The following is a 27,200-nucleotide window of genomic DNA, read 5'->3' as shown; positions in this document are numbered from 1 at the left end:
ACTTCGATTTTATGTCATAGAGGGGATTTGAGATTAGACACTAAATGATGGATATAACTTTCCTGAGCACTTTTACTCTGTTGACTCGAAAACGAGGGAAATGATAGTGTGGAGGTCGCGGCAGAGAGTGGAATTCTGATGGAAATAAAGTATCACACGCAGACGACTTTATTTTTGTTGCGAACCTTCCTCTGACTGAATGATGATTGTGCACTATTATCGTCTCTCTCCTTGGCGAAACAACTGCGCGCGGGAAAGAGTAGTAGGCGTCTGATAATGATTTTGGTAGTCTGAGTCAGTCGGTACGCATGCGACAGCATTTCAAAACACCGCGAACAGAAACGGAATTTTTCCTGGGCTCATACCTTGTGTTCTGTTGGCGATAAAAAGGTAGGGTCAGCCGTTTTGGATAGCCCTTAGCCTAGGACCATTAGCAAACCCAGCAGAACAATCGTCTTACTGTAACTATCCTTCAGCACAGGGCCAAAGTTTGAATATTATACATTTTCTTCAGCTTAGGTAAATGGAGAAAATCGGTTGATTTTTTTTTTTTTTTTTTTTTTTTTTTTCGCACTATATGTGGTCTGTGGTGCGTCTTAAGCGACTAATGAAAGAACCATTTAGTTCATGGGCGCTTCCCGAGAAAACCCAAAAACATGGTTTTTTGGTGCCGAATCCGAGCCTCGGATTGTAAGACAGCTATGCACAGCAAATGGCTGTATTTTTTACGGTGTATCCCTAAAATCCCGATCTCGAACAAGTTTAAAAATTTTCTTAGTGTCCTTATCCGGTTCCGAGATACAAAGTTCAGAGTTACTCTACTTGTACATGTAAAATATGCGCGTAAAATCCAGTGTGAGACAAAAACGTAGTTTATAAAGTGACGCAGCACGGAGAAATATTGCGTAAAGTGTCTTCGTTATCATCTGGGAACCCCATGATGTAGTACTGAAGCATATGCAAAAATTTTTATACGTAAAATCCGGTCTGAGGTGTAAAATTAATTTCGCGTTATTTCAATTCCACATAAGTAAAGTATCATAGTTTTTACTGACCCATATATTTCGTTTCATATGAGTTACATGCCCTGCTGCAGCGGAAAAATACTCCTATCAGAGCACAAAAAATGCGAATATGTTCCCGTTTATTTAAAAGACTAACTGAAAAGTAGGGTAGCAACTGCCTAATTGTGCCTTTCTCGGTGCCTTTAAAAATTTCCCAAAAATTTTGCCATTGAACATATTGAAGACAGTGGTAGAGGCAAAGAAACGGAAAAGAATTAAATACTGGAAGATAATAGGAGTGGTTGTGTTATGGAAAGAGCGAAGGAGACAGTGGCACTATGAGAGAATGGCACTGTGAGAGAAGAAAGGGACACAGTGGCAGTGAAACATAATCGAGAGTGACAGAACAGTGCTAGGAAAAGAGTGGAGGAGACAGTGCTAGGAGCGAGGAAGAGAGAGACAGTGATAGTGAAAAGAGACAGCAACAGTGGGAAGGAATGAATGAGATAGTGAGACAGAGCAAAAGGGAGACGTGACAGTGAGAGGACACAGAACGAATGACACTCTGCTTGTGAGACAGGAGACAATGACAGAGAGTCACAAGGAGATAGTGTCAGCGAGGTTGGCTGAATGAGTGAGTGAGTGAAAATCGACAAGTGAGAGTGGAAGGGTACGAGAGACTTATGGCGATGGAGTACTTGGTGTGAGCGAGTTGCAGTTAGGGGAGCTCGTGAGAGTACAAGGTGAGTTGCATGTTAGAGAGAGCGCGAAGGTTTTTGTATGCCAAAAATTTTAGGAACATTTTTAATGGTGTTCAGGAAGATAGAATGAAGCAAGCTTCTATCCCACTTTTCATTCAGCCTTTTAAACCAGGAACGTAGAAGCCTTTTTTGTGCTCCGATAGGAGCAATTTTCCGTTAGGAACTACTTGATCCGCTAAGAATAGGAAGACTGCCGAACCGGCATTAAGTGTACAACGAAACGTTCAGCAGGCAGTAACTTAGGGGTACTATCAGTCACGTGGAATATTCCTTACTTGCGTTAGTAACGAATACGTGGGATATGCTAGAACCCTAACTTGAGAATATGGCCGACTGTGATGAGAGAACTGGAATGCATGTCGTTCACGAAATTACATATATATATATATATATATATATATATGTGTGTGTGTGTGTGTGTGTGTGTGTGTGTGTGTGTGTGTGTGTGTGTGTGTGTCTGTCTGAGAGTTGGCAGTGTATAACTGTGGGCGGTGGATACTCGACAGCAGCGTTCTGGGGCTGAGGCGCTGTGCGGTTGCAACTGGACCGCAACGAGCCGGCCGACCGGAAATTTGGGCGGCGTCTTACCGGCTGCAGCACGAGTGCTGTCACATTATATTTCAATAATACTTGTTCCACACATCATGAGTACGACATTTCACAATGATGTGGAACGCATCAATTTAACATATGGTTTCTTTACACGATATACTTCACCGCGCGGGATTAGCCGAGTGGTCGCCGGCACGGTAACTCAGCGTGTTCGGTCAGAGGGTTAGCTCCCATCTGTAATAAAAGAACTGAGTTAATGGATCAACGACGAACTGAAACGGTTGTCTTGCGACGTCCGCCCCGAGCACATGCAACGAACGAAAACGAACCAAATGAGATCAAAAAAAAAAGAAAAAAGAAAAAGAAAAGGGGCTGTCTAAGGCGATGCAGTCATGGACTGTGCGGCTAGCCGCGGCGGAGATTCGAGTCCTTCCTCGGGCATGGGTGCGTGTGTTTGTCCTTAGGATAATTTAGGTTAAGTAGTGTGTTAGCTTAGGGACTGATGACCTTAGCAGTTAAGTCCAATAAGATTTCACACACATTTGAAGATTTTTTTGAACGCGATATGATTTTTTTTCCAATTATTGCTTCATATCTAAGAATTCAACTGTCGAGCAGAAGGTGCTGTCATTCAGAAAAACGTTTAATGTGATTTTAAATGCAGGTTAACTATCTGCCAGACTTTTAATGTTATTTGGTAAGTTGCCAAAGACTTCTGTGGCAGCATAATTCACTCCTTTCTGCAGCAAAGTCAGATCTAACCCAGAATACTGACTATCATCCTTTCTTCTATCATTGCACTTTACCATTATTTTTGAATGTTGATGGGTTATTAATAACAAATTTCATAAATGAATGTATGTATTGCGAAGCTACTATGAATATCCTTAGTTCCTTCAATGCATATCTACAAGGTGATCTTTGGTGGACTCCAGCTATTAATCTCATTCCACACTTTTGTGCGATGAATGAAAACAAGCGTAGAAGGCTGATTTACTGATACGTGTACCACCTAATCTTGCAAGAATTCTAATAGCATAAGGAAATGAAATCAAACGTTTCGGCAGATCATCAACGTGTTTCTTCAAATTCAATTTCTCATAATGCACACAATCAGAAATTTTGAATATTCTGCCTTAGGAACAGACTATTCAAAGTCTGTATTCATCAATAGTGTTATGCCATTTACTGCACAGAACTGTATATACTATGTTTTCTCAAAATTTTATGAGAGTTCATTTGCAGAGAACCACTTAATAATTTTCTGGAGGACATTATTTTCAGAAGACATTATTTTCAGTTTCTTCAGATAATTCATGTTTGTTGTGTAGCATCACCATACTTGTATCGTCAGCAAAAAGAACTAGCTCTGCATGTTCATGAATATAGAGTGGCAACTCATTAATACATTTTAAGAACAATAAGGGACCCAAGAATGAACAGTGTGGGACACCGTTCTTGGTACCTTCCCAATTAGAGGACTCTGCTGATTTTTGCGAACTATCTGTACCGTTAATTTCAACCTTCGGCGTTCTTCCACTTAAATATGAATCGAGGACGCCCGCCACCCGACTCTCTAGCAGCCACGAGTCATTCGAGGGGAGATTTGCATATACCTGACGGGTCAACTCAGGTTATTCTCGTCACCATCTGAATTATTTAATAGTAACATTCGTAGCCCGTGCAACACAGCCTGTTTTCCCACTGTAAAATCCGCACACGCCCTCTGAAATAGCTTTCTTTGAGAGGCATTCCTTCGGTTGCCGTTTCTCCACTGCGAGCGCCACGTTTGGTAGTAGCATCCCTTTGCCTGGCGTCCCTTTGGAGACCGCCGTTACAGCAGCAAATGACCCGCATCCTTGGAGCCGGCCTGTAGACGAGAGCAGTAGCACGTCGTCCTGTCACCTGGTGTGGCAACGGCCCCTGTCTACATTGCCGGCCGTGGGGCGCAGTCGGGCTCCAGACTTCCAGCCACGGCCGCCGTTGTCTCACGCAACGGGTTCTGGCAGCACCCTTGGTAGTCCCTTCCTGTGTAGCAACCGTCCTGTCTGTCTCATTCACTATCTGAGCGTCTCGTCAGTACGACACAGTAGTAGGTCGACGAAATTGGTGGGATCTTCTGTCACAACATTCCAGAAGTAAAAAGGAAAATCCCATACATTTCGTGAGAGACTTGAAACTCAGTAAACACATGTAGGGTACTGTATAGCTTGCTACCACAACTAAAAGAAACAATAAGATCCAAACACTTCAAAAATACAAAAGGATTTGTACACTATCTCATTGGTCTTTTGTTCTCTCTAGTACACTTATTTGCATCGGTTAGGAAGAAGGCTTAGTGTAGGCTGCAGCTGTGACCCCAGAGAACATTCACCTGAACATGTGTATTCACTTCCCCAACATACGAGGTGTGTTCAAAAACTAAATTCGAATTCTTCAATTTTGCCATTTTGTTAACTCACTAACACGCTTCTATTGTTGTTGTTGTTGTTGTTGTTCTAAACATGCCTGAAAAGTATCTGTCTACAGTCTTAGACATTCAGATATGTAGTCCACTGTGAGGTGTCACAAAGTTTACACGTGTGTTGTGACCATTAAAATTGCTACACCTAGAAGAAAAGCAGATGATAAACGGGTATTCATTGGACAAATATATTATACTAGAACTGACATGTGATTACATTTTCACGCAGTTTGGGTGCATAGATCTTGAGAAATCAGTACCCAGAACAACCACCGGCCGTAATAACGGCTTTGATACGCCGCGGCATTGAGTCAAACAGAGCTTGGATGGCGTGTACAGGTACAGCTGCCCATGCAGCTTCAACACGATACCACAGTTCATCAAGAGTAGTGATTGGCGTATTGTGTCGAGCCAGTTGCTCGGCCACCATTGACCAGACGTTTTCAATTGGTGAGAGATCTGGAGAATGTGCTGGCCAGGGCACCAGTCGAACATTTTCTGTATCCAGAAAGGGCCGTACAGAACCTGCAACACGCGGTCGTGCATTATCCTGCTGAAAGGTAGGGTTTCGCAGGGATCGAATGAAGGGTAGAGCCACGGGTCGTAACACATCTGAAATGTAACGTCCACTGTTCAAAGTGCCGTCAGTGCGAACAAGAGGTGACCGAGACGTGTAACCAATAGCACCCCATACCATCACGCCGGCTGATACGCCAGTAAGGCGATGACGAATACACGCTTGCAATGTGCGTTCACCGCGAAGTCGCCAAACACGGATGCGACCATCATGATGCTGTAAACAGAACCTGGATTCATCCCAAAAAGTGACGTTTTGCCATTCGTGCACCTAGGTTCGTCGTTGAGTACACCATCGCAGGCGCTCCTGTCTGTGATGCAGCGTCTAGGGTAACCGCAGCCATGGTCTCCGAGCTGATAGTCCATGCTGCTGCAAACGTCATCGAACTGTTCGTGCAGATCGTTGTTGTCTTGCAAGCGCCCCCATTTGTTGATTCAGGGATCGAGACGTGGCTGCACGATCCGTTACAGCCATGCGGATAAGATGCCTGTCATCTCGACTGCTAGTGATACGAGGCCGTTGGGATCCAGCACGGCGTTCCGTACTACCCTCCTGAACCCACCGATTCCATATTCTGCTAACAGTCATTGGATCTCGACCAACGAGAGCAGCAATGTCGCGATACGATAAACCGCAATCGCGATAGGCTACAATCAGACCTTTATCAAAGTCGGAAACGTGATGGTACACATTTCTCCTCCTTACACGAGGCATCACAACAACGTTCCACCAGGCAACGCCGGTCAGCTGCTGTTTGTGTATGAGGAATCGGTTGGGAACTTCCCTCATGTTGGCACGTTGTAGGTGTTGCCACCGGCGCCAACCTTGTGTGAATGCTCTGAAAAGCTAATCTTTTGCATATCACAGTATCTTCTTCCTGTCGGTTAAATTTCGCGTCTGTAGCACGTCATCTTCGTGGTGTAGCAATTTTAATGGCCAGTAGTGTAGTATGGGATCTCCTCTCAAACCCTCGAATCGATTTCATGTGAATTTGGCACTCAAACAGCAAAATTCACGAGTATCGATACAGTGTGGTTTATTACCTCATGGCTCTCACTCAGGTGGAGATACGTATTCTGCGCAACAGGTGTGTTGTGTGGAGATAGAAATGGCCTGCCTAATTGAATGATTTGCAGAACAAACTACACTTCAGGGGCTGATATGGCTTTCGAGCCCTGACATGTAGGTTGCACTGCACATCAGGCGTGTTGTGTTAGAATCATGTAGGCCTGCCTTATCGAAATGCTTTGCAGAGGACTCTACACCTAAGGAGCAAAAAAAAAAAAAAAAAAAAAAATTGTAGATAGTGGAGGATTGCCTTGCGGGTGCTAGACATGTGAATGGGCACTGCTGGTGGAAGGTTAAGATGGATAGGAAAGAGACAGAGAGAGTAGGAGGTGATGGACTGGCAGAGAGGGGGGAGTAGGAGATGGACAAGGAGAGAGAGGCAGAAGGAGGAGGTGAACAGAAAGGGGAGGATATGGACAGAGAGGGGGGTGAAAGAGAGGGAGATGCGGCCGGCAGGTGAAAAAGGAAGAGGGGGAGAAGGATGTGGGCAGAGGGAGGGGGCAGGAAGGCAGGGTCGGAGGTAGCTTGCGGAGGAGAAGCACAGAGGGGGGAATGTAGCAGATAGGAAAGCTGAGTGAGTGAGAACACGGAGCTTGGCAGGCAGACGTGGGGACATGAGGAGAACAGAGAGAAGGGGAAGGAAGAGGGAAGAGAAGATATGTGCAACGTATATGTCGAACGCATTCGCGATAGAAGCGTGGGAGAAAAGCTAGTTTTCTTACAAAAATAACTCGGAGAATTCGCGGAAAACTGTGCTATAACAACCGAATATACTACAGAAAAGTTATAGATACGTAAATTTTGCTGTTGGTGAGTCTGATATGACTTAAAAGTGATGAGTAGTGGTATAGGTGTTTCAAACGAGACCGTGAAGATGTTGAAAATGACAAGCGCACTGGGCACCCCAGCATATCAACCGATGACACCGTGGAAAATGTGAAACAATATTTTGAATGATCACTTAATCACAATTAGAGAAGTCGCTGATAATGTTGGCATATCAGCTTCCATATGCCATTGAGATTTTCGGATGTTTGCTTATGAAACGTGCGAAAGCAACATTTTCTCGAGAGCTGTTGAACTTCGAACAAACTGAACGGCGTATGCAAGATGTCCGGCAGTCGTTAGCTGACGCCAGTAGCGGTGCAGAACTCTTGAACATATTGCAGTAGGTGAAGAATCATGAATTTTGGGATATGTCGTCGAAACTAAGTTTCAGTTGTCTCAGAGGAAGCATTCTAGATAGCCAGGACCGATAAACGGTGGACAAGTGCGGTGAACTGTGAAGTTCACGCTCACTGCGTTCTTCGATTTTTAACTGTGCAGTGCTCCTTTAGTTCTTCCCACATGTTCGAACGGTCAATAAAGAGTACTATTCACAAGTCTAACACGATTTCGTTAAAAAATTAAAAGTAACCGCGCGGATTTGCGGCGAAAGAATTCGAGGCTTTGCGCCAACTTTATTCACCTGCTGAACTCCATTGCTTGTTCGTAAATTTTCGCCCGTAACCAATAATGTAATAATGCCCCAGCATTCATATTCGCCAGACATTGCTCCGTGTGATTTTTTATTTCCCAAAAATTAAGAAAACGTTTAAGAGCCGTCTTTTAAGAGCATAGATGTGATTAAAGACGCATCGTCAAGAGAGCCAAAATATATCCCGAAGATTGATTCCAGTAGTGTTTTGTAGATTGAATAAAGCGCTGTCGTAAGTGTATAATATCTAGTGGTGTATATTTTGAAGATGATAACATTGACATGAATGAATAAATAAAATTCTCTCCCAAAAATTAATTGTCCTGTTATATTTTGAACAGATCTTTTATCGGTATCGTCGATGTCACTACTGTAGTCTTCTAACCGATACTTTTTTTTACCTGTTACTTTACCTTAGTGGTTCGTGTTGTAAATTTCAGTGCAGACGTAATTCACGATGGAAGAAAATTTACATGTGGGATGCGCAGTAGAATAGCTGAGCGGAAGATATTACGTCGCACGCGGAACTTCCTACTGGCCTCCTGGTGGTTTGTGCTGACAGAGAGTGTTATTTCGTAACTTTACAGCGACGCGGAAATCCTCACTCGTCAGCTTCTGTAACTGCTAATGAAATCACGTCCCGCTATCTTTCTCTGGTGCGCGCAGAATAACTGGACGTGTTACGTCACTAATGGTTGCGTTGGGGCCGCCCACACTATAATAAGCCTCCTAATCACTCAGTCACAGCAGGGAGCGGGGAAGCGAAATTTACTCCTTACCAAGGGAAACACTACTTTGTTCCGCTACTTACCTATTGGTAAAACCGAAAAGGGGATAGTGAGATGCATTTTACTTCGATCTGCTGCTTTAAATGGAAAGGACTAAAGGACACGTTTCGGTGGTGGTGGTGGTGGGGGGGGGGGGGGGGGGGGGGAAGCCTTATGAATTTTTTCTTACTCACTAAGACCTTCCACAACTCTCCCTGACTCAGCACTTGGTTCTGGTTTTATCCGTTGTACTAACACGTATTTCAGCCTTTGGTAACAGGTATTCTGTACTTCCGCTATTGACGAGACTCGAATACCTCATTTCTAACGAGCACAAGAGTAACTATGTCGCGTGTCAGAAGCATACAATCCAGAACACACAAATGCCCAGCTAAGAACAAAAGGAAAATTAAGACAAGTGATGGAATAATTGGAAACCGAAATATGGCAGCTTGAAGAGTAGTGACGCATCTTGGCGACGCCAAAATGGAGCTGGTCCATTTCTCTGCATGGATAACATTGTAAGAGGTCCATGACTAAGGAATATATTGCTAGCGCACTCGAGCAGATGTAATTTCGATGGATTGCTCACGCGCTGCCTGCGATATGTAAGCTGTAAGAGAATCTCAGACCAGAGAGCAGTGTTGTATGCAGTTGTAGTAGTAGTAGTTAGCAGTCGTATGTATGGAGTTGGCTGGGCCGTTCGTGCGGAGCGATGGCGGTGCTTGAGCGTTGTAGTATAAGGTAAAAGCAGCCTCGCGCATATGTACTATTGTAATATCACGTCCCATGTAATGTTTTAAAAAAAAACTCTTAATAATAATCTTTCTTATAAAAATTAACTTTTGATAATCATTCATCTCAAGTTAAAGAATTTACTAATTTCTCCAATCCCGATTATTGTAAAGAAAAATCAGTTGTTTCCTTTTATACATGACAAATCTATCTGCCAGCATTGCACTGGGCTGTGCCAGAAAAATTTCATATAGGAGCATATATATATATATATATATATATACATAATATATCTCCGGCGTTATCCGGCGACTTCATTGAGGTAAGAATTTTCAATTTATTCAGTATGATCTTTCAGGGCCATGACGCAGCACTGGTGACGTCCAAAATTTACCAGTTTAAATTCACAGTCAATTATTGAAAGGTTATAAGTGAGCCACAATTTTATCGAGAAATTAGTCACTTTATTATTGGTAGGTTACAGAATAATAAACTGTTGCTAGGTTACACTAAATGTCAATGCTATACATATTTTTACTGTTGGGTAGTTTTTTTATTATTTTTTTATTTGGCCTTTGAGTGTGTACTCAATTTAGCCATCGGCAACACACAGTGACAATGTACACATAATTGAATAAACAAATACAGAAATGCATATTTACAAGAATAAAAAGCTTAACTGTTACAGGTTTGTACATAATGTTTTAAAAATTCAATTGTATTGGAAAATAATTAAAAGTGCCTTGGCTTACAATTCACACCAATTCTGAAATATCTTCATCAGCAAGACATATTTATAATTTACGTACACCATTAAAACATACAGATTGTGACCAGTACTCTTGATTAAGTTAACTATCACTTTATATAGACGAACGTCTGTAGTACACAAAAGAGAAGAAGCTGATTGAGTAAGATGGTAGCCCATACTCAGCAAAGTCTTCAGAAAGACCAACCGTACGCAAAATGAGAATGATATATGTAATTATATTTTTTCTGTTGAGAGGTTTCGGAATTTATCTGTTGGTAGGTTACGCTAAATGTGAATGTTATATTATTACATTTTTTCTGTTAGGAGGTTACACTGAATGTGAATTATAAATAATTATATTTTTTCTGTTGGGAGGTTTAGGGAACTTTTCTGTTGGGAGGTTACTACATATATGTGCGTATTTTGGGACGTCGCATTCTAACAGCTGCTATGATCGATGTACCAGACAGCTGCTGTCAAAGGGGCTAGGTCTACGCTAAAAAGAGTAAAGTTCCCTTCGTCTGCCTGTTCCGAATAGCCAAGTCCACCAGCCGCCTCAGTGTTGTACTGTGGTAAATGGACCAGTGTCGGCGCCCGATGACAAAGCGGCTACATGCTTGTAAGAGCTGCCTTGGCGCCGAGACAGTACTCGTGTAGAACTTCCATGGCAAACGGGACTATGCTGACGGCAGTGAGCATGTTTGGTGACATCCAAACACACGGTGAGCTTAAGGTACCAACTGCTATCGTATTTCCTTCACTGGATGTCGCATCTAGCCGCGTATGAGGGAGAGCAATTCCAGTTGGACAGTAAGACTTCTCAAGAGGGATGCGTCGTAGCCACGGAGGTTCCACTTCGTTGTGGTGCAAAGCGAGTGTAGCATAAGTCCCCTTATTACTGGCTGAACTGTCCACGGTGGTTCCGTCTCTTCAGCCGTAGCACTGTTCCCAGAAGCCATTTCGTCCTTGTTTTAAGGCCCGGCTACACATCGGGCTGACATCTACGTTTTGTAGCTGTTGGGTGCGTCCCAGTGCTGTTTCGCGGCAGGGGAACATTGCCTCTTCACGGTTACCTTCTGTATTGTACTGTAGCAGTTCCTTCTACGTATGGTCCAAGTTTCAATGAGTTGTGTTACTTCGCAGCAACACATCATGCGAAAGTTATTTTCGGCCTTAACTTTTTGCTCGTATGCGTTTGTGTACAACTTTTCACGCAACTTGATATATTCATGAGGATACGTCCATAAACGTTGTTGGTAATAAAAGTGACGGAATAAAGCCGTAGATAAATCACGTTACCTTCCATTCAGAAAGCCGTTGCACTCAGCGACTGTTATATTGACTTGTAAATTATAGATTGCAGTGATGAGTTGTCCTTTTAAATTTTATTGTGCAGATATAGATGTCGGCTAGAAGCTAGCCATTCTCAAAGCACTATTATTTTCGCTCAGTGCTTGTAATGCGTGTTGGTCGGCCGTCATTCACAGTTCATTGACTACTGGTATTCAATGAACTGTGGATGAAGCCCGGCCAACAGGCATTACATCGCATTGAGCCAAAATAATAGTGCATTGAGAATGGCTAGCTTCTAGCCGAAATCTATATCTGCACAATAAAATTTAAAAGGGAGACTGATCGCTGCAGTCTATAATTTACAAGCCGTATATAAATGCGCTTCTGCACAGTCATGCATAAACAGGAGGTAAGATCATCACATATGATCTGCTCCTAAGGCAAGTTTTTTCGATGGATTTGACTTTTTCCTTTTAAAGTCTCTTCCTTTCCTTTCTGCGTCTTTATTATCTTTATTCTAACCATCCGTCAGCAGAGTGCGTTTTTGGTTGGTTTTGGACTATGGAGAAGAAACTGTCCCAATGCCACGTCTTGGCTATCATTGAAACTATTGGAAAATAAAGCGAGGCGATAACCTTACCTCTTGTCTGCGCATCTATATACGGCTGTATCCCGTCACTTTTATTACCAACAACGTTTATGGCATATCGCGAATATTCTCTCGTTCCAAGAGCTGCTCCACTTGCGCTGTTACATGCGGTCGTGCATTGTTGTTCATAAAACTGAAGTCAGGGCCGAGTGTACCCTTGAAGAGACGCGTGTAAGAAAGGAGTACAGTGTTACAATAACGTTGAGTGGTGAGTGTACCGTGTTCAAAAATTTGGAAGTCAGTACGCCCACGCAACATTCTGCCTTCCCATACCATAACACCTTGATAAAAAAAAAACAATCATGTTCGACATTTTGCTGGGTGCATAAGTGTTCCCATTGCTTGGTGTATGGGGATACGTCCAGAGATACTGCTCATATTGAATATCTATCATCGCAGAAGAGCAGGCGTTCCCGCTTCTCGTTGGTTCAGTCCCTAAGCTCTTGAAGCTATCACAGGGGTGCTGCTGATGTGCGGCTGTCAACGGAACACAACGTTCTGGTTGTCGGGCAAAGAGACAACTCCCATACAGTCGCTGTGACACTGTGAAGCGTTTGATTGCGTGCCTTGCAGGTCTATTAATGTGGTTGAAATTGCACCCCGTGATTGGCATGGGTCGCTTCCTGCCTGCTGTGCAGTGTAGAGGTCATCTGCCGCAGTAGTTGACTGCATTCGACAACCTCCGGGCAGCAGTGCCTGTGGGTCGGATTACTCCCGATGCACGGGAGCAATACCCAACTCCTGGGCTACACGCGTCAAACTTCGTACCCCTTGCACTTTGTCGATGATTCTTCCCTTCTAAAGTCATACAGATGTTTTCTCCGAGCCATGCTGTAATGAAGGACACGAACTCAGTACACCGTAACTGCTCGCTAATCGACAAACACTGTCTTTTCCCGTGACTTCAACTGCCTTGTGTTGCGGGGGCAGCCCAGTTCGGCGCTCTGGGCACGCTGACCTCACGGCATTGCGACGCCCAGTTTCTGTACACGATTGGGAGTAATTAATATGTTAATACATTATGCTGCTTTACCTATCCGCCTCCTTAAATTTTCCAGAGCAGTGTATTTACCGTCATCAGCTATGAAACATTTTTCACACTAAGATACGGAAGATATTTAGTACTTCCTTCCGTTTAACGCCTCTTCTCTCTCCCCTCTCCCTCCACCTCCCTCTCTCCCTCTCCCTCTCCCTCCACCTCCCTCTCTCCCTCTCCCTCTCCCTCTCCCTCCACCTCCCTCTCTCCCTCTCCCTCCCTCCCCCTCCCTCCCTCCCTCTCCCTTCCCATCTCGCCCTCTCTACTCTCTCCCCCTCCCTCCCTCCATCCCTCCCTCATCCCTCCCTCCCTCCCCCTCCCTCCCTCCCTCCCTCCCTCCCTCCCTCCCTCCCTCCCTCCCCACACACATACACGACACACGAATGTATGCTGATGTTATTCCTCCTCCACCAAATGAAAGGAAACACTTCACACTTTTGCCAGCCGGAATGGCCGAGCGGTTCTAGGCGCTACAGTCTGGAACCGCGCGACCGCTACGGTCGCAGGTTCGAATCCTGCCTCCGGCATGGATGTGTGTGATGTGCTTAGGTTAGTTAGGTTTAAGTAGTTCTAAGTTCTACGGGACTGATGACCTCAGCAGTTAAGTCCCATGGTGCTCAGAGCCATTTGTACCATTTTGAACTTCACACTTTTACCCTCACAACTGCAGTCACAGTTTTTCCAGTTCATCTCACTTTTAACAGTATTTCGCCGTAAATATGATGCAAAATCTGGCCATTATAGTATAAACAGTCCTTCCCGAGACGATACAGAGGGGTCAGTGGTACGAAAACGACGGAGTGCAAACCTACGAAGCCAAATGTTTTTCGTTGAACAACTCTCCCATTGGAACAGGAATTCTGACGAGTAGCCGTTTGTTTTGTGCGTAGTTGGTAACATTCTATAGTAGCAAATACAGAGGCCTTCCCTGTCAGCCACCCCAAGTGCGAGATTTCACTGCTGCTTACTTGGGACCTCGCGTCGTGTTGAACCAATGGTTTCTGCAGCACTCCACGCTCTAGCTCACTTTCCTGTGTGCGTGAGCCTTTCCCTTGAAGACTGCTTCACGGAGACAACACCCTCGATAGTTGCAGTAGCTACTTGTGGATGGTGACAGTCTACATACTACAGTTGTGAGGGCTTTTTGACACGGAGGTGCAGTCAAGTGCCGGCCGGAGTGGCCGAGCGGTTAAAGGCGCTACAGTCTGGAACCGCACGACCGCTACGGTCGCAGGTTCGAATCCTGCCTCGGGCATGGATGTGTGTGCTGTCCTTAAGTTAGTTAGGTTTAAGTAGTTCTAAGTTCTAGGGGACTTATGACCACAGCAGTTGAGTCCCATAGTGCTCAGAGCCATTTGAACCATTTTTGCAGTCAAGTCGTGGGCGGACGTACTCGCCTAATAGGACCCCACTTGCGTACAAGTACCAATGAACACTTTGTTTCTAGAGCCTGCCTCCCTGTTGGAATACATTGCATTTGGTCTCTGTGGGCATGCATGTGGCTGCAGGCGGGCAAAGCCGCAGTTCGTTTTGGACATGGGGTATATGACGACTAGCCATTTCGAAGCGTCACCAAGGAGCTGAAAGTTGCGTCGGCTATCGTAATCTGGGAATGAGGAAGTATCACAGTCTTATATTTTTATCAGATCTACCAGATAGATCAGCAGTCATAATCTTGAGTATCACGACAACCCGGCCCGCATCTCGTGGTCGTGCGGTAGCGTTCTCGCTTCCCACGCCCGGGTTCCCGGGTTCGATTCCCGGCGGGGTCAGGGATTTTCTCTGCCTCGTGATGGCTGGGTGTTGTGTGATGTCCTTAGGTTAGTTAGGTTTAAGTAGTTCTAAGTTCTAGGGGACTGATGACCATAGATGTTAAGTCCCATAGTGCTCAGAGCCATTTGAACCATTTGAACGACAACCCGTGCTTCTGAAGATTGTGGCGGCTGAGCATCTGATAGCTCCGTGCATTCACTTGCAAATAGCTTCCAAATCGGTAACTGGCCTCTTCCTGATGTAGCAATGATTTTAAACTCAGAAAAGCGCTGTCAAACACAGTGGAACTTATAGAAAGTCCAAAGAGAAACGCAAAAGGTCACTGTTGTGCTTAAAATCTGTATGTTAAGAGGCACTACGAACGTATTGGGACTTATGAAATCAATTTTCGTATGTTCAGATAAATTACGGGAAAGTAGCCGGGTGACGTCGTCGACAACCGCTGATATTTGGACAGATCACCCTGTCATTTTCAAGGCATGATTCCAGTACTAAAGCGCTGTGCAATAATTTTTAAAACCTCGGTTTGCAGAGCAGTTCTGGAAAGGTAACACGGAGAAATGCACAAGAGCCCCCCCCCCCCCACACACACACTGTAAACACAAGCGCCACCACACCAATCAAAGACGACCGACACCAGAATTTACCGATAGTGAAAATTACTAAACAGCGGGCGAGGTAGCATTAATTCTGTCCCTCTGTTTTTTTACGAGAGAGAGCAGAATTTAAGCAAAAACGTCCATCTGTATTTGCAAGGTTATCCGCTAATTTAATTTCAACTACTTCCTTATCCATGACGTTAACCGGGTGCCTTCCCGTTTTATACGCCGGGAGAAACTCAGGTGTCACGTTTTTAGAAGGTTAACGCGTCTACATGTTGAGGTCTGATTTTGTCTTCTAGTTTTGCTGTATTCTTACTTCTGAGCATTTTATAAGTGAAAGCTGCCTGAGAACAGTCATGATGGTGGCTTAAATGAAAACCTAAATCAAATTTATGGCTGCCTTGTGGTTTAAAGTATCATAATTGCTGCAGTAACTGTTCTTGGTATTCTGTTGATCTGATGGAATTACAATTTCCGTGAGACATATGAGTCTCAGCTTTATCTTCGATGATAAGAGAAGCTGAAGAAATGAATTAAAATTTGTACCACAACCAGAACTTAAACCAGGTTTTCCTGCTTACTAGAGTTATGGTTAGCACATCTGCCTAGTAAGGAGGAGAACCGGGTTCAAGTTCTGGTCGTGACACAAATTTTAATTCATTTCTTCAGCTTCTCTCATTATCGAAGATGCTCTTGGTGTGTTGCACGTTAACTGTAAGTGCGTCATATATTATGTAGTGCACACGAAGAATTGAAGTTTCATTGGATAGCTGTCGGAATGGAAAGATTCTTGCTTCAATCTTTGATCAATCACATAGATTGAGTTTCAATTTAGGCCAAGCTTTGTGTATGTGGAGGAAGAAAATCTTAAGATAGTTTCATCATATGGAATCCACATTAATCCTAGATTACTAAACCTTTGTAAAAATTACAGTTGCAGTAGGATATAAAACAGAACATTTTGTACTTAATTTGGTATGTAACATACCATTAGAAATATAATAATTGTAATCAAAAATGCGTAATCGATAAATTATGGTTGTATTTCCTCATTATGAGAGCATCGAAAGGCGATCTGTTTTACTTGTTAAAAACTATTCAAAAGCGAAGATCGCACAACAGTGTAAGCTGTCATCTTCAGGTCTTAAACATTTTTTATAGTACAACATCTTCGTTTTACGCTTGTGCATGAGGTTCAGCGTAAAACGAACAAAAAAAATGCTTAAGACCTGAAGATGACAGCTTAGACCGTTGATAGCTGCTGTCTTGAATAAAAAATATTTTGTGCGATATTGGCTTTTGAATGGTTTTTAACAGTATTAATTATGACTCCCCCCCATGAACCATGGGCCTTGCCGTTGGTGGGGAGGCTTGCTTGCCTCAGCGATACAGATAGCCGTACCGTAGGTGCAACCACACCTGAGGTCCTGAAGAGGGGCAGCAGCCTTTTCAGTACTTGCAGGGGCAACAGTCTGGATGATTGACTGATCTGGCCTTGTAACACTAACCAAAACGACCTTGCTGTGCTGGTACTGCGAACGGTTGAAAGCAAGGGGAAACTACAGCCGTAATTTTTCCCGAGTGCATGCAGCTCTACTGTAAGGTTAAATGATGATGGCGTCCTCTTGGGTAAAATATTCCGGAGGTAAAATAGTCCCCCATTCGGATCTCCGGGCGGGGACTACTCAGGAGGACGTCGTTATCAGGAGAAAGAAAACTGGCGTTCTACGGATCGGAGAGTGGAATGTCAAATCCCTTAATCGGGCAGGTAGGCTAGAAAATTTAAAAAGGGAAATGGATAGGTTAAAGTTAGATATAGTGGGAATTAGTGAAGTTCGGTGGCAGGAGAAACAAGACTTTTGGTCAGGCGAATACAGGGTTATAAATACAAAGTCAAATAGGGGAAATTCAGGAGTAGGTTTAATAATGAATAAAAAATAGGAATGTGGGTAAGCTACTACAAACAGCATAGTGAACGCATTATTGTGGCCAAGATAGACACGAAGCCCACGCCTACTGCAGTAGTACAAGTTTATATGCCAACTAGCTCTGCAGATGACGAAGAAATTGAAGAAATGTATGATGAAATAAAAGAAATTATTCAGACAGTGAAGGGAGACGAAAATTTAATAGTCATGGGTGACTGGAATTCGGTAGTAGGAAAAGGGAGAGAAGGAAACGTAGTAGGTGAATATGGATTGGGGGTAAGAAATGAAAGAGGAAGCCGCCTGGTAGAATTTTGCACAGAGCACAACTTAATCATAGCTAACACTTGGTTCAAGAATCATAAAAGAAGGTTGTATGCATGGAAGAAGTCTGGAGGTACTAACATGGTTATGAACTGTAGATTAAAACTGAAGAAACTGCAAAAAGGTGGGAATTTGAGGAGATGGAACCTGGATAAACTGAAAGAACCAGAGGTTATAGAGCGCTTCAGGGAGAGCATTAGGGAACGATTGACAGGAACGGGGGAAAGAAATACAGTAGAAGAAGAATGGGTAGCTTTGAGGGATGAAGTAGTGAAGGCAGCAGAGGATCAAGTAGATAAAAAGACCAGGGCTAGTAGAAATCCTAGGGTAACAGAAGAAATACTGAATTTAATTGATGAAAGGAGAAAATATAAAAATGCAGTAAATGAAGCAGGCAAAAAGGAATACAAACGTTTCAAAAACGAGATCAACAGGAAGTGCAAAATGGCTAATCGGGGATGGCTAGAGGACAAATGTAAGGATGTAGAGGCTTATCTCACTAGGGGTAAGATAGATACTGCCTACAGGAAAATTAAAGAGACCTTTGGAGAAAAGAGAACCACTTGTATGAATATCAAGAGCTCAGATGGAAACACAGTTCTAAGCAAAGAAGGGAAAGCAGAAGGGTGTATGGAGTATATAGAGGGCCTATACAAGGGCAATGTACTTGAGGACAATATTATGGAAATGGAAGAGGATGTAGATGAAGATGAAATGGGAGATACGATACTGCGTGAAGAGTTTGACAGAGCACTGAAAGACCTGAGTCGAAACAAGGCCCCGGGAGTAGACAACATTCCATTAGAACTACTGACGGCCTTGGGAGAGCCAGTCCTGACAAAACTCTACCATCTGGTGAACAAGATGTATGAGACAGGCGAAATACCCTCCGACTTCAAGAACAATATAATAATAACAATCCCAAAGAAAGCATGTGTTGACAGATGTGAAAATTGCCGAACTATCAGTTTAATAAGTCACGGCTGCAAAATACTAACGCGAATTTTTTACAGACGAATGGAAAAACTAGTAGAAGCCGACCTTGGGGAAGATCAGTTTGGATTCCGTAGAAATATTGGAACACGTGAGGCAATACTGACCCTACGGCTTATCTTAGAAGCTAGATTAAGGAAAGGCAATCCTATGATTCTAGCATTTGTAGACTTAGAGAAAGGTTTTGACAACGTTCACTGGAATACTCTCTTTCAAATTCTGAAGATGGCAGTGGTAAAATATAGGGAGCGAAAGGCTATTTACAATTTGTATAGAAACCAAATGGCAGTTATAAGAGTTGAGGGGCATGAAAGGGAAGCAGTGATTGGGAAGCGAGTGAGACAGGGTTGTAGTCTCTCCCCGATGTTATTCAATCTGTATATTGAGCAAGCAGTAAAGGAAACAAAAGAAAAATTCGGAGTAGGTATTAAAATCCATGGAGAAGAAATAAAAACTTTGAGGTTCACCGATGACATTGTAATTCTGTCAGAGACAGCAAAGGACTTGGAAGTGCATTTGAACGCAATGGACAGTGTCTTGAAGGGAGGGTATAAGATGAACATGAACAAAAGCAAAACGAGGATAATGGAATGTAGTCGAATTAAGTCGGGTGATGTTGAGGGTATTAGATTAGGAAATGAGACACTTAAAGTAGTAAGGGAGTTTTGCTATTTGGGGAGCAAAATAACTGATGATGGTCGAAGTAGAGAGGATATAAAATGTAGACTGGCAATGGCAAGGAAAGCGTTTCTGAAGAAGAGAAATTTGTTAACATCGAGTATTGATTTAAATGTCAGGAAGTCGTTTTTGAAAGTATTTGTATGGAGTGTAGCCATGTATGGAAGTGAAACATGGACGATAAATAGTTTAGACAAGAAGAGAATAGAAGCTTTCGAAATGTGGTGCTACAGAAGAATGCTGAATATTAGATGGGTAGATCACATAACTAATGAGGAGGTGTTGAATAGGATTGGGGAGAAGAGTAGTTTTTGGCACAACTTGACTAGAAGAAGGGATCGGTTGGTAGGACATGTTCTGAGGCATTAAGGGATCACAAATTTAGCATTGGAGGGCAGCGTGGAGGGTAAAAATTGTAGAGGGAGACCAAGAGATGAATACACCAAACAGATTCAGAAGGATGTAGGCTGCAGTAAGTACTGGGAGATGAAAAAGCTTGCACAGGATAGAGTAGCATGGAGAGCTGCTTCAAACCAGTCTCAGGACTGAAGACCACAACAACGACAACAACAATTGTGACTTCTTTTGAATAAGTTTGAGCAGTACAATTTACGATGTTTTAGTGACAACGTAACACTTTTCTCCCTTCACTGGTCTAGGGTTGAACCAGGCCTCGACACCATTAACGCTGTAAGGCAGATCATTGGTTGGCGAATGACAACGGCTTACTGCCTGCCTAGTAAAGTGTACCGATTGATGGCTTCTTTACTTTTTAGCTGGATTACTTTATGCTGTCATGAGAAGAACGTGTCATTTTGTGTCTTGTGTATTGTTCTGGGAGCATTCCGTAGGCTGCCTGACATTCCGAACCTGTTGACACTTCAACCCGGCAACAGATCAGAACTTGGCGGCCATTCAAGTCGGCTCATTCATCATTATCAACAAACACACACACACACACACACACACACACACACACACACACACCATACAAAGAGAGAGAGAGAGAGAGAGAGAGAGAGATTTTGTTTTCGCGAAGCGGGCATTGGGTAGCTCTGCAGCCGACACCAGCGTGTCAGGTGTTGTGTTGTTGTGCTGTCCATTGCGGGAGGGAAGGGGGGCCGCGATAAGATAGCGCGCAGGCCGAGGTATGTGTCGAGAGAGAATGTGTATGTGGGTCGCCGGCTCCAAGGACGAGGCCGGGCGGTCTCTCTGTGTGGTGTTGTGTAGGCTACTGCTGCTGCAACGAGGCCCCGTAAACACTGCACTGCGCCGGCACTCGAGACGCAAGTTAGACGCACACGAGCTTCTGAAATCTCTCTGGCATATGCCGCCACTGGTATTCTGTTTATATCGGCGCTTCAGGCAGTTACCTAAACTCGTGAAAGCATAGTCCGTCTTCACTTCTCATCTACAGTACCGCCGCTTATCAAAGTTGCGTTACTAGATTGTGCCGTTTTCCCCCATAACCCTTTGTTTCTGTCTATTTGCACTTTAGCTTCTTTGCACTAAGCTCTTCATACGAAACTCTGGAAAAGCAAAACCTGTTTGCCAAGTCAGAGTGTACATCTTCTGAAGTTTCATTCTTTTCCCTAAAACTGTTCCCTCAGTGGAACCGACCTGTTACCAGTAAAGAATTTACCGAATTTTCTCTCTCTCTCTCTCTCTCTCTCTCTCTCTCTCTCTCTCTCTCTCTCTCTCTCTCTCTGTGTGTGTGTGTGTGTGTGTGTGTGTGTGTGTGTGACAGAGAGAGAGAGAGAGAGAGAGAGAGAGAGAGAGAGAGAGAGAGAGAGAGAGAGAGAGAGAGAATGTCGCTAGTGCTACTTACAACTCCTTCTCGGAAAAGAAAGCTAAGTATCGACAATGAGGGCACACATTTGTTGCAGAACATACTTTCCCTTGATTATTCCTCTCCATTCCGACACTTACTTTAGCTGCACAGTGCAACCCCATTTTAAAATCAAACGTTTTCAGATGTGTGCACTGTACTTATTATTCGTAAATCACTTCATTGCTGCACTCCTTACTTCTGAGCAGGCAGAAATTGGACGACTCCAGGCTGTTAATGCTGTGTGTCTAATCACTCTAATAATAAAAATAATAATAATAGTAATAATAATAATAATAATAAAAACTGTGATTCTTCAATTTCTCCAGGCGTATTTTACGACGAAATATATCTCGGGTGAACAGCGTGGTACGAGTGTGCGTAGGACACAATAATTCGGCAATCGACCACGTTGCCATCATCAGGTGCGCTGATGTACAGCGCACCTGATGATGGCAACGTGATCGATTGCCGAAATATTGTGTCCTATGCACACTTATACCAGACTGTTCAACCGAGATTTATTTCGTCATAATAAAAACTGTGTGCCCGCATCTCGTGGTCGTGCGGTAGCGTTCTCGCTTCCCACGCCCGGGTTCCCGGGTTCGATTCCCGGCGGGGTCAGGGATTTTCTCTGCCTCGTGATGGCTGGGTGTTGCGTGCTGTCCTTAGGTTAGTTAGGTTTAAGTAGTTCTAAGTTCTAGGGGACTTATGACCACAGCAGTTGAGTCCCATAGTGCTCAGAGCCATTTGAACCATTTTTGAATAAAAACTGTGTACAGCACTATAGTAACCCTTACGTAGTGACTGCTGTGTCGTGCTGTCATTCTGTGTCGTGTTCCCAGTTAATTCATTTTTCTCTTTCGAAGCGAGTAATGAAGCAATTTCTAGACTTCTGCAGGTATTGCTTTTCTTGAGACATTTAGCATTTCTTCCCATTTGTCCCACTTTTATCATCAGCATTGTATGGGAAAAGCACAACATACAGTATGTGTGTAGTGGGTGGACAGTGTGAGGAACCTGTAAGCTCCACCGCATTAATGCTAGTAACTGAGAAAAAGTAATTATTGATAACGTACATAATCCGTATTAGAGTCGTACGAAATTGTGAAAATAGTAATGATCTTTTGAAAATAATTTAGTTTCGTGCCTGAAACAGAATCGAATCGTGTAGCTTTTATCCCTCAGAAAATTTCATTTGAACCACCGTTTTAGGAGGACAGACAGCGCTATAGTATTGTTACACACAGTTTATTTCAGTATACATGGTGGTCGGAAATTCCCGTTACAAACTTCTAGGACTTGTAGAGGGGAGTGAGTACGTAATATTCTCAATAGGAGCACATGTCCGGATACGTAACGTTTTCGTGTTACAGCCGTTTGAAAACATGTTTGCTGGGTAGGTTTGCAACAGGATAGTCATAGTGATCGGTGCTTACGTCAGAACGGCTGATGTCATTTGACATCCTATCGTACCGCACTGACCTGGTTGAGCCTCATTCACGCGTCTGTCAGTGTTGGAGCAACATGCTTGAGTACAAGTTTGCAGAAAACACCGACATGATCTTCCTGAATGGCGAAGCTCACGGCAATGGACGAACTGCTCGTCGCCTTTATCAAGATAGTTCTCCACGACTTCAGACTACATCGCGTCCCCTTTTCGCCACAATTACGCAGCGGTTTCGAGAAAGAATATCTTCACCAGCAGCAGGCGTGACAGTGGCGCTCCAGCGAGGCCTCACACGCCCGAACTGGAAGAGGCGTTAGTGCATCACGTTGATGACAACCCGTCAACAAGTATACGAGCAGCCTCATGGTCTGTTAATGAGTGGAACTGTAAAACAAGTGATTTACTGGATCACGCCCAGTCGACTACTTGTAAAAATGGTTGCATTAGCAACATGTTTTCAAATGGTTGTACCACGGAAATGGTACGCTTCTGAACATCGGTTCCTATTAAAAATATTGTGTACTCACTCCCCACTACAAGGCCTAGAAGTTTGTAAAGGGAATTTCCGACCACCTTGTATATTCTTCATCTGACGCGACACTTTCTGTGTGTGGCATGAACGTGCCAACCCCTTCCTCTCAGAGTAGCATTTGCACCCTACATCCTCAATTTTGTGCTGGATGTATTCCAGTCTCTGTATTCCTCTACAGTTTTTACCTTCTACAGTCCCCTCTAATACCACGGAAGTTATTACCTAGTGTCTTAACAGGTTTCTGTTACCCTGTCCTTTCGTCTTGTCAGTGCGTTCCATATATTCCTTTTCTCGCAGATTCTGCGGAGAGCCTCCTCATTCTTATCAGTCCACCTAATTTGCAACCTTTTTTTGTAGCACCATGTCTTAAATGCTTCGATTATCTTCTGTTTCGGGTTTCTTACTGTCCATGTTTCATTACCATACAGTGCTGTGCTACAAACGTATACATTGTTAGAAGTTTCTTCCTCAATTTAAGTCCTGTGTTTGATCCTATCAATGTTACCTGGTGTATACTCTTTATGACAGACTCTAAGTGAAACACAGAGTTTCGTACTATCATTTATAGCTCGAGGTTTCTTAGCAACATTTCTATGAGTAATTAGACATATGCTGAGGTAGGGACTCTTCCAGTACTTGGTTTACATGTTTGCTTTCCTTTTGTTGCAGGTACGTATCCCGCCTCAACTGCTGCAACAGTTGCTCCAGTGCTTCTGGAGGGCGCGACCACAGGTTTGCCTTGCTATACAAAAAACTTCCTGCTGTGTCCACAGGACATCTCCACACATGCGACTACTCAGAATCGGTATTGTTAAGTATTCGTGCAGTGGAGAACTTGGAGTCAATTATTTGAAAGCTTGTGGTTGAGGCCGCGCGTGGCAGCAAATCCTGATGTTTGATTCACGACTAATGCCGCCTATTGCTGGCTTGTAACAGTTACGAGCTTTTGTAAACGGTGTTATAAAGTCACTATAAAATCTTCATTTGTACCAGAGCATCTCAGAATACATGGTGACTCAGAAGCAATGTGGTTAATATTCAGGGAGATGACTGGAACCACCATTCGTAGAAAAAAAAATGTAGTAAACGTGGGCTTTAAAATGCAGCTCAGTAGAACGTATATTTTTCACAGTAGCGAAGATGAACCGGTGCTCATAGCTCTTAACGTATGCATTTCAGATCTCATGTTTGCTAGCCAATTTTTTCGTGTTTTGGTCCATATTATCTCCCCCCCCCCCCCTCCCAAAAAAAAATATAGATAGCAAAGAGCTCGCAGTCAAAGACATTTGTTTCACACTATCCAAGGTGAGGAAGTGTTCATATCTCTTAATGTAGCATTTTAGAGCCCACGTGTGCTAAACATTCTTACTTCGAATGATCGTTCATGTCATGTCCTTGAATATTGATCATTCCTCCTGGGACACGCTGTATTTACTCACACGCCGACAGAGCATAGGATAAGAGAAAAATGTTTGCGTGCAATGTATGGACTAGAAAAATGTCTGCGTGTACTGTATGGACTAGTGTTTAGGATGTCTCTGTTTTCTCCGAGAGAAAGGAACTTTTTCAAATGGGCCCGTACACCAGTACATGTAACAATGGCCAATAGCGAGACCTTTATCTTTCGTCCATAATTAACACTGTAAATCCTTGTATCATGTGGTAAATACTCAAGCTGTATATGTAAAATGCAAAAATGATAAACTGAAGTAGAAGAGCAGATGTCGGTACCACTCGCGTTGGATTGACAGAGACGGTAAATTTAAAGATATGATTTCGTGACGTGTTTCCAAAGCGTATTCTTTCCCAAAACGTTATCTGCTGGCGCCCTTTACAAAGCCAAAAAGACAAACAACTATATAACAACACACCGTATAAACAGCTGATATCGTTAAAATAGACGGCTAAAATGTTTTTACCAAAGTTGCCACCTCTAAAAGCCACTTCAGTTGTTCTGCTCATGTTGCGATTATGTTGTGTTGCGGCGAATCATACATTGTTTCGATATCGTGAAGACCACAATAACAAAATCGGTATATTACTGCCCTCAGGCACAGATGTTTTGAACACATGTCTCCAATCTACGTTATACAAGAGCTGAGATGTTTATACCTGTGTAGGCTGAAACTGTGCAAGTCCCTTAGGTGCTTCCCATTCCACGGGTGTTGCACACCAGTAGCTGTTCCTCTGGACTGCCACGAAGTAGTAACACTGAACGGTGTTATCACGTCCTTTCACTGCCCCACTCGCGTCCATGCCACCCCAGCGTACCGTATTAGTGACAAGGTCGAAGACCCAGTCTAAGTGCTTAAGCTGTCGTCGTCCTACCTTCTCTCGGGTCAAGGTTCGCTGATGTTTGAATCCTTCCCGTATAGGGTACTTAAGTGTGGGGCGAGTAATGTCTATAATATCTTTGTGTACGGGTAGGTAGAGGTCGTTCGTTATTCCCTTGCACCCTCTTTGTTTCTTTTAGTAGGCTTTATGTGGGCTAAGTCGGTAAATCAGGAGCGTTACGTGGGTCACAGCACTTCAACCCAAGGATATCACGCTCGCGTCTTCCGCAGCCGGACATCAGCTTGCCACGCTTATCACTTAACCACCTGTAACAAAAAAAATGGTTCAAATGGCTCTGAGCACTATGCGACTTAACTTCTGAGGTCATCAGTCGCCTAGAACTTAGAACTAATTAAACCTAACTAGCCTAAGGACATCACACACATTCATGCCCGAGGCAGGATTCGAACCTGCGACCGTAGCGGTCGCTCGGCTCCAGACTGTAGCGCCTAGAACCGCACGGCCACTCCGGCCGGCCACCTGTAACAGACAAGCCATCAAAGCTCCACCACAGCCGATGTCCACTGGTCTCGCATTCGGGAGGACGACGGTTCAATCCCGCGTCCGGCCATCCTGATTTAGGTTTTCCGTGATTTCCCTAAATCACTCCAGGCAAATGCCGGGATGGTTCCTTTGAAAGGGCACGGCCGACTTCCTTCCCCGTCCTTCCCTAATCCGATGAGACCGATGACCTCTCTGTCTGGTCTCCTCCCCCACAACAACCCAACCAACCAGCCGATGTCTTTGGGAAGCTGCCTCACAGCGCTGTTCTGTTCTAGAAACGTCTCTCTGGTAATATTATTATAGTGTTCTACAGCTTGTTGGTAAATAGTTAAATTTAGCAGTCAGCTATGTGTGGAATTTTGACACTTGCGTTGACACAAGGACGAATAACGTTATTTAATCTTACTATTTCTTTAATGTAAGGTTTTAGTTACGTTCACGTTTCAGTTAAAGGCGACCGCTTTCGAACGTGTTTGTTGACTTTCAAGTGAGGTTTCTTGGTGATACATATAGTATTAACTAAAAGAAACTTTTTTTTGCCTTGTCTCACTTTATTATTTTGTACTACCTAGGTTTAGCGTTGTTCCTACTACACAGCTGACTACACAGATGTCAAATTCTTAACACAGCAATCCACATCTTTAACTGTAAAAATTAACTCTGTTATTTGTGTTGAGCAATCTAATGGCATTAATTAGGCTAGCATTTACTTCAGCTATGAATAAACATACCATGGAGTGCACCTATATGCACAGGAATGACTGTTAGTGAATGAATGAAGATTCCGCTCCTACTTAAAATTTACAACGCTATCTAACAGGTACGAATAATTGAACTAACAAGCGAGGTGGCGCAGTGGTTAGCACAATAGACTCGCAGTCGGGAGGACGACGGTTCAAACCCGCTTCCGGCCATCCTGATTTTGGTTCTCCGTGATTTCCCTAAATCGCTTCAGGAAAATACTGGGATGGTGCCTTTGAAAGTGTAGATAATGTTTTGAAAATCCGTGAATAAGTTCTGAAATAGTCACTATTAACTCAAATGCGAACGCGACTAAGACAAAAAGTTAAAGAAATAGTTTAAAAGTTACGTGTGTCTGTGGCAGGTAGTTGTTTTAAAATGC

At 43.6% G+C, this 27,200-nt stretch overlaps 1 protein-coding gene across 4 annotated transcripts in view; it reads left to right on the top strand.

The window, feature by feature from the left end:
- The window catches only part of LOC124619339 (focal adhesion kinase 1), a 749,959-nt gene that overhangs the window by 399,634 nt on the left and 323,125 nt on the right, over positions 1-27,200 (top strand). The window lies entirely within an intron of this gene.

The sequence above is a fragment of the Schistocerca americana genome, chromosome 6, assembly GCF_021461395.2.
Source record: "Schistocerca americana isolate TAMUIC-IGC-003095 chromosome 6, iqSchAmer2.1, whole genome shotgun sequence".
Lineage (NCBI taxonomy): Eukaryota > Metazoa > Arthropoda > Insecta > Orthoptera > Acrididae > Schistocerca > Schistocerca americana.
This window is presented reverse-complemented; position numbering and strand designations above follow the sequence as displayed.